Raw genomic sequence first — 7,251 nt, 5'->3', positions numbered from 1 at the left:
AACATTTGCACCTTTGTTCCATGGGCATAAAGTGCTCCTGCATAGTAGGATTTTATGCTCACTTTGTCCAGGTGTATCTATGCCTACGCAAGGGTGCAAAGCAGAAGTCTGCTGTGAAGCTCTAGAACTGCACAGTACACCATCGCTTGCAGCCTTTAGGGTGTTCTCCAGGTGGTTGGAGCTCTACCCTGAAGGTTATAGAGGCCAGCAATGCATTTGTTTTTCAGCTGTATGGAGGATCTCACACTGCACCAAGAGCTCTGGCATCACCTGGAGAGCAAGCACAAAATAAGCAATGAGGTCTCTGAATGGCTAATTTGGGTGAGCCTTCCAAAGCAGCCCTCCCCTTCTCACACTTGCTCTGTTCCTATAGATGCAGCCAACAGGTGAGGGGAGTTTCTGAGCTAAGAGAGGGAGGGAGGATTTTCCAGAAACTGGGGTCACATGGGGCAGGGTGGCTTCTGAAGCTGTGTCTGAAGAGGCTAGGATGCAGCGGGAAGAGCTGTGAAGCTTTTCTGAACCTTGGCCTGGTGCTTGCACGCAGAGGCTGGGGGGGGGGAGGTGTGGGCGGTGTGTTGTGATCCAGGCTGGGAAAGCAAGAAGGCAGGGAAGAGCCTACAGACCTGAGAAGAGGGAGACTTGAAGTTGGTGGGAACCTTGAAGGGACTTGGGGCCAGGAGGAGGAGAGATGAGGCTGACAGTGCTAGTTTTGGGCTGAAGACTGAGAAGTGACTGCAAGTGAAGGGGGAATTGGTGGTAAGTGAACTGGAGACTGGAGGGTGAGGCAGTGAGAAAGGGCTGGGTTGAGAGAGAGTAATAAAGTGGCCAGAGAGGGCTAAATTCTTCCTTCCTTGTGTCAGGTCTGCAGCAGCAGTGGGAAGGGAAATGAGACCAGATGGAGAGCAGCCCCACCACTTGCTTTGGATGCCAGCCAGCCCTGTCAAATGCTTAACAAGGTGAGTGCCTTTGCTTGTGGGCCTGGTTGTCCCACTGCAGCTTCTCTGTAGAAAACAACAAAAATGCTGGCACTGTCAGACCTTTGCAGCCAGTCTTGGTAGCAGTGTTTTAATTTTTGCTTCTTGTTTACAATGCTTTTGCCCTCATCTGCTTTTTTGTGCACATGTTTCTGCGGTAGTTCCCAGAGTATCCTCAGAGTTGACATCTTACTGTAATTTGAATTTCAGGGTTATTCAATGTGGAAAAACAAATTCCCTCTTTGGAAATGTGACGCCAACAATGATGCCATTGACATTGCAAACTAAGTTACACACAGGCATGAGTACATGCCTTATTCATTTGTAGAAGACACTTTCCTAAGACTAAATGTGCTGCAATATCAGTCAGTAAAACAAAATTGGGTGCAAACATGCTGAGTGAAAGATCAGTGTCATGCTGCCTTTTCAGTCCGTAGCAACAAGTTTGTTTCTGTTGGGATCCCTATGTAGTTTATTTAGCCATCCCTAAGAGGGGATTTTGCTTTAAATCTCTTCTTTCTTAATTATGATTTTATGTTGTCTCTCCAATTCAGTGCTTTTTTTACTGCAGTAAAATTAAAATGAAGAAATTGTGTCGGAAGATATGGCACTAAGTATTTTTCAGTGCTTCTTGGGGCCTAAATTATATCTTTTACCTGAGCTAATGAGCTAATATCTATAGCTGTCGCCCACTGGCTTTCCCTGTCTTTTATACCATAATTAATTTTTAAACTACAACCTTTCCCTCTGATCAGAAAGCCTTTGCTGTGATATTCTGAAAGGACACCTCACTACAGGGTGACTGCATTTCCTAATTGATTTTTCTAGTCACTTGCTGCCCTCATATTGGGAAAGCTTAATAAGCTTTTAGTTGGTTTGGGGCCCATTCCTGTAACTCCACATCCACTTTCCCAGTAACACTTGCACTTATGCAAATTCTGGAAAGAGAAGAGGTAACAGTTTCTTCCACAACTGTGCTTTTCACCTCTTTGGCTGCAGGGGACTGAAGAAGAGCTATAAGTTTTATATTGCAATGAGGGAAATTTAGGTTGCATAACAGGAAGAATTTTCTCACTAAGAAGGTGTTGAAGCGCTAGTTCAGACTGGTGATGGAATCCCAATCCTAGGAAGATGTTAAGATCAGGCTAGCTAAGCACTCAGGTAAGATGGTTTATGCAGGAATGATCCTCTCAAGTATTGGACTAGACGACTTCCTGAGGTCCCCTCCAGCCTTATTTTTCAATAATTCTATTACATATCATCATCCAAAAGAAAAAGGCACGCATGAGCAAAGGACTTTTGTTGGCTGTTTGTTTTTAGTGAAGGTGTCAGTGTGTTGGAAAGAGAGAGAAGATCAGAAAAGCTGAGAGAAGTAGCAAAGTTGTACCAGGCATAGACTGAACATGGTGGGACCACAGTCTTGAGAAATACTTGGTGTGTGATATTTGGGATGGGTACATTTACCTGGCTGGGGTCATTTGAGCCCAGTTTTCAATCCTGCCCATGGCAGGGGGTTGGACTAGAAGATCTACAAGGTCCCTTCCGACCCTACATCTGTGAATCTATGAACTAGCAGAAAGGGACTCGGAGCTTTCCACAAAGAAAGAACTGCCTCTTGTTTGATGCCGGCGGTGTGCTGCTTGTAAAGAAGCAGGGTTGCACTGCAGAACCATCTACATCAATTTCTTCTATGGAAACAATTGTCAATATTGCCAAAAATCTAGCTACCAAAAAGAACAGTGCTAACCAAAGAAAGAACATGGGGGGACTCTGTCCTCAAGGAGAGAAAGTACAATTTGGTATTATTGCCACATCACAATGGAAAAAGTGATGGCAATGCTTATTGAAATCTAAAGAAAAAAAATTAAATAAGTGCTAGATGTGTCCCAAAAAGAATTAAAGATGCGATACAATGTCATCAGAGAGAGCATCTGTGTTGGAGCAACAGCTACGAAGTGCCTGGACATTCTGCAAAGCCCACCTACAAAGCCGCCAGTCTGGACTAGATAGATGGATCTGTGAAGGGACCAATGAGTGGACTGCCAGAGACCAAAGAGGGGAAGGTCACTTATCTGACAAGCAATCTGTCTCCTGGCACTTTCTGTCAAAAGCCAAGAGTACGTTTGACACTATGTCAATAAAGTACAGTGGATTAAAGTACTGGACTTCTTTGTGAACCAGAGTTCCTGCCCTCAGTAATATACAAATATATTTTTGGAGAGGATGAGGACAGGGCATCCATGAGGTTTATAGCTCCTAGGCATAATTTATGTCAGAAACGGCCACCTCTCCATCCCCTCGGCTCCAATATAGTTTTGCTATGTCAGTACAGAAACATGAGGGAGCCAGGAGTGGGTTAGCAGAGACACTATGCCCTTAAAATAAAGGGCTGTATATCGGTAAAGAGGTCGGGGGGGGGGACATGGCTGAGGATTCAGGTGCTGTGGCTGAATGGAGGGCCTCAGACTTAGTGAAGATGCTGTAAATTGCGACCAAAGAAGCCTGGCCCAGTCATACAAGGGCTTAAGACTGGAATGGTTTGTTTTTGTGTGACAGAATTGCAGGATTGTGAGAAATGCTTCACAGATGTGTGGGAGACACGAAGCTGAAACAGTCTGGCGCTACTGCAGGCACCAACAGACGTTGGGGCGAAGCAGCAAATCAATATAGAAGTGAATTTGCTGAATGAAAACAGGCTTTGTTTATTGTAACATCAGCATCAGGACCAGGTTAGAGGTGAGTGAGAGAAAGTGATAATTACACCTTAAAAGGAGAGACAATTCTCAGTGTATTGCCAAGCCTGCTATGCAGTTTGCTATGCAGTGTAACACTATCTCATACACGCCACCTTCCTCACTTCTGTCATCAGATTTCCAAGATGAAGCTGAAAGAGGAAAAAGTGTGTGTGTATGTGTATGGCATCTACAGAAAACAATGAGAAGAATCAGGAACTGATTTCTTATGCTTCTTGGACACAGTAGGTGCTGAAAAAAGTAACATTTTGTTGCACGATCAGCTACTGAAAGTGCTTTACAGCCATGAACTGACAAGTGCCTAACTGCAAAGCACTTTAAAAAGTGCCCGATTGCACAACAAACGAACTCTTATTACATGAGTGTTCAGAAGAAGGTGCTCCACAGTGGAACACTGTCATTAACTTCTGTCAGTACGTGCCAGGAGCAGGGCTGGACTCAAGCAGCCTAGCCCCGTCTCCAGTGCTGTCTTCAGGATGGGAGTGGGGGAAGGAAGGAGTTCTGTCTGAGTTTTACCCAGCCTGTGCTGGAGGGTGGGGCAGGTGGATTGGAGCCCCCGCAAGGTGGGGGCACTCCAATCCATGCACCTCTCCACTCCAGCAAAGGCTGGGCAAACCCCAGAACGTACTTCCCTCCCATGCCCTCTCCCTCTCCTATCCTGAGACAACACTGGAGCTGGGAGAGGAGGGAAGGGGCTAGGGGAGAGAGCCTGAAAACATGCAGCCCTTTTCACTGGATCAGCTTCAAAATGGAGCTTGATTCCTATACCCTCCCAACCCAACAGTGAATGTCTTTTGGGTTGGGATGGTTGGTCTAACTCAGTGCTTTCTGTGGAAGCTCCATGAGTTAGACCAGGGAGCTGCACATCTGTCAGTACCCAGTGACACAAACTCTGTAACAAACACAACAACTAAGATCCCACCTTTCCATTAAGGTGTCAAAATGAGAGAAAGAATGAAGCCTGTGGTGTCAATTTCATCATCATCATTCATTGTAGATCATGAGTTATACCTGGAAAACCCTTAGTCCATGCTGATAGCTTTAATTATGTACCAAGATACACAATCAATATGGGATACAAAAATGAACTGTTGCTACTGCTTTAACTGCCAAGCAAGAGACGCACCAGACTAGCCTTTAAGTTAATTTAGCCAGAGGATTTTAGCTATGCAATAAAAAAAAGAATATAGTGAAAATCTTATGTTCTCTCTCATTAATAGAAGAGACTTAAGAGAAAAAAAGGAACATACTACTTAACTATCTAATGAGAAGGTTGGATATTACTAGGATAACTACCCTAGATACCAAGGCTACTAAATAAACTTCAAACAATTTCCAGATGCTTATTTCATCATTTAATTGTGCAAGGTTAGCTTCATTTTTATTCAGATGGATGCAATTCTTGGACCATATAGAACTTTTTGAATGAGAGTAAGGCTCTCTCTGTCTAATTTAATGTATTTTTAGTGCTGTTATTGAACCAGAAGTGCCTTAGGGTGTGGGGTTTTGAGGGGAGTGAGCAGGAAAGGCAGACCAAAGGTTTGCTCTGCAAACCCCTGCAGATTAAGAATACTCTCCAGAGACATGCATTTAGGTTAAGGATTTCAGCTGGTATATTTCCTAAAATCTTTCCCTTGTATTTAGAGAGAATACAGGTTGGGAATAACACTTGTCTGTTGCTGAAGAGGTTCAAGAAACAGTGAGGCTCCTTTATGGAACCAGATAACTGAAACAGTAGCAGCTTTCTCCCCGAACCCAGGCATTTCCAATTAGATGTAAATGTGGCTGAACTGCTTCCCCTTTGGCAGGCAGCTTATATACAGCAGTGCAGCCTGCTGGAGGGTGCTACTGTCAGGCACGGTAAATTTGTCTTGGACATACTCTGACTTGTACAAATGAGACTCAGTGAGTTTTCAGCAGAGCCTAGATTGCCTGATTCCTGGTCTTGAGATTTAAGTGTGAAATCATCCTTGTAAGATGCACAGATATTGCCGAACATGTAGGATGCGTGGCTGCACTCGGGTGCATCATTTGCTTTGCTTGCGTTTGCAGGCAGCCCTGGTGCATGTTTGCATGTACTACACATGCTGGCTTTATGGTCTGTATTGGAGTAGTCTGTGTCCGTATCAGTGACCTGGAAAAGAACTGGTTTTGACTCTTTCGTGTCAATACTTCCACTGTGTGCCTGTCCCAGCAGCTCTTGACTGACTGGAATTCTGACTGAGGAAACGATGAAATCACTCGGAGACCAGAGCCCAGGTCTCTGCAGATGTTCAAAAATGAGCTAGTAGGCTCTGGTCATTCAGAGATACAAAAATTGTTCTTTGTCATTTTTTTTCACTTGTCTCTTTGTCAGTCACTCTCTCAACCTGCCTCGCATCCCTTAAAGATCCTATTCATTGGCACATTTTGTAGGTCTGCCTCTACCTGTGGTTTTTGCACAGTTCAAAGTGACTGTACCATTTTGCTGCTTGTTCATATGAGCGAACAAGATACTTGGCTGCATCCTAGTGTCCCTGGATTTGGGTTGATACACACCAGAAGGAGCATGTTAATTATGGGAGTAGATGCAATGGCTTGGTTTGAGGAGAGGAAGTCATGGCGCAATTGAAACACTCGTGGGTTGCAGTGTTAGAATATAGGTCAAGTTCATACCCAGGACCTATGAGCAAGATTTTTTGACACCAGAGGTCTTGGAAGGCCACAGGACTGCCAGGATAGCTTGGTTTTACTAATAAAGGGTGCCAGCCAAGCTAGTGCCCCAGCAGCCAGGGTCAGTTCTTACTCAACATGGCATTGAGAATCTGGCCTGGATGTGAGATCTGATAGCAAAGGCAGAGCAGCTCCCATTCTTGTACTGCAGGATACTTTATCTGTGCAGGGAGAGCGCTAAGAGGCTTGCAGGTTGGTTCAATGTTAAATATCCAACATTGGTGTAAAATGCAAATCATGCTTCCTCAGTGCAGCTGGCAGGGCTGGATGACTCAGATTCTGATGTGTGTCATGTTCAAGAACTCTAGAAGGACAAAATTGCTGCAAAGGCTGTTTAGTTTTCTTCTGCTCATCCTGTCTCCAGCATGTCACTGAGATGTGTGGGTACTGCTTTTCTGTCACAGAGTGGTGTCCCTAAGCTGTTGAGGCTAAGGTAAATTGGGTACATGGGTCACTTGGATGAATCTGGTCCAGATGAAGGTGGTAATCAGAAGTCATCCTCTGCCAGGTGTGTTGTTAAGGAGTTTGTTTCAGCATGGCTTCTGGGGCATCATGGCACAAAAGCCACCACAGTGTTTGACAGTAATTGTTAGACTTGGCAGGAAGGGAAGGGCATTTTATCTGAGTGTTAAAGCTGGGGGAAAATGGGGTCCTGATCTCTTCACCCAGCTGTGCCACACAATTTGCTCTCTGACTCCTTTGTCCCTCAGCTTACTTTCCTGCAAAATAAGGATAATGCTATTCCTTCTAGGAGGTCTCCTGAGAGCTAATGAATTATACAGAAAGCACTTTTCAACCCTTGGATGAAATGT

At 44.7% G+C, this 7,251-nt stretch overlaps 1 long non-coding RNA gene across 3 annotated transcripts in view; it reads left to right on the top strand.

Moving 5' to 3' along the window:
• The first annotated feature begins 484 nt into the window (after window positions 1–484).
• LOC132248774 (uncharacterized) overlaps window positions 485–7,251 on the top strand; it is an 80,955-nt gene continuing 74,188 nt past the window's right edge. The window contains exons 1-3 of one of the 3 annotated variants that reach the window (XR_009460152.1): window positions 485–756; window positions 861–956; window positions 3,531–3,710. This is a non-coding gene — a long non-coding RNA (uncharacterized LOC132248774). The remainder of the gene's footprint in view (window positions 757–860; window positions 957–3,530; window positions 3,711–7,251) is intronic. The other 2 variants (XR_009460153.1, XR_009460151.1) reach the window with 2 other exon arrangements.

Source organism: Alligator mississippiensis, chromosome 2, assembly GCF_030867095.1.
Source record: "Alligator mississippiensis isolate rAllMis1 chromosome 2, rAllMis1, whole genome shotgun sequence".
Lineage (NCBI taxonomy): Eukaryota > Metazoa > Chordata > Crocodylia > Alligatoridae > Alligator > Alligator mississippiensis.
This window is presented reverse-complemented; position numbering and strand designations above follow the sequence as displayed.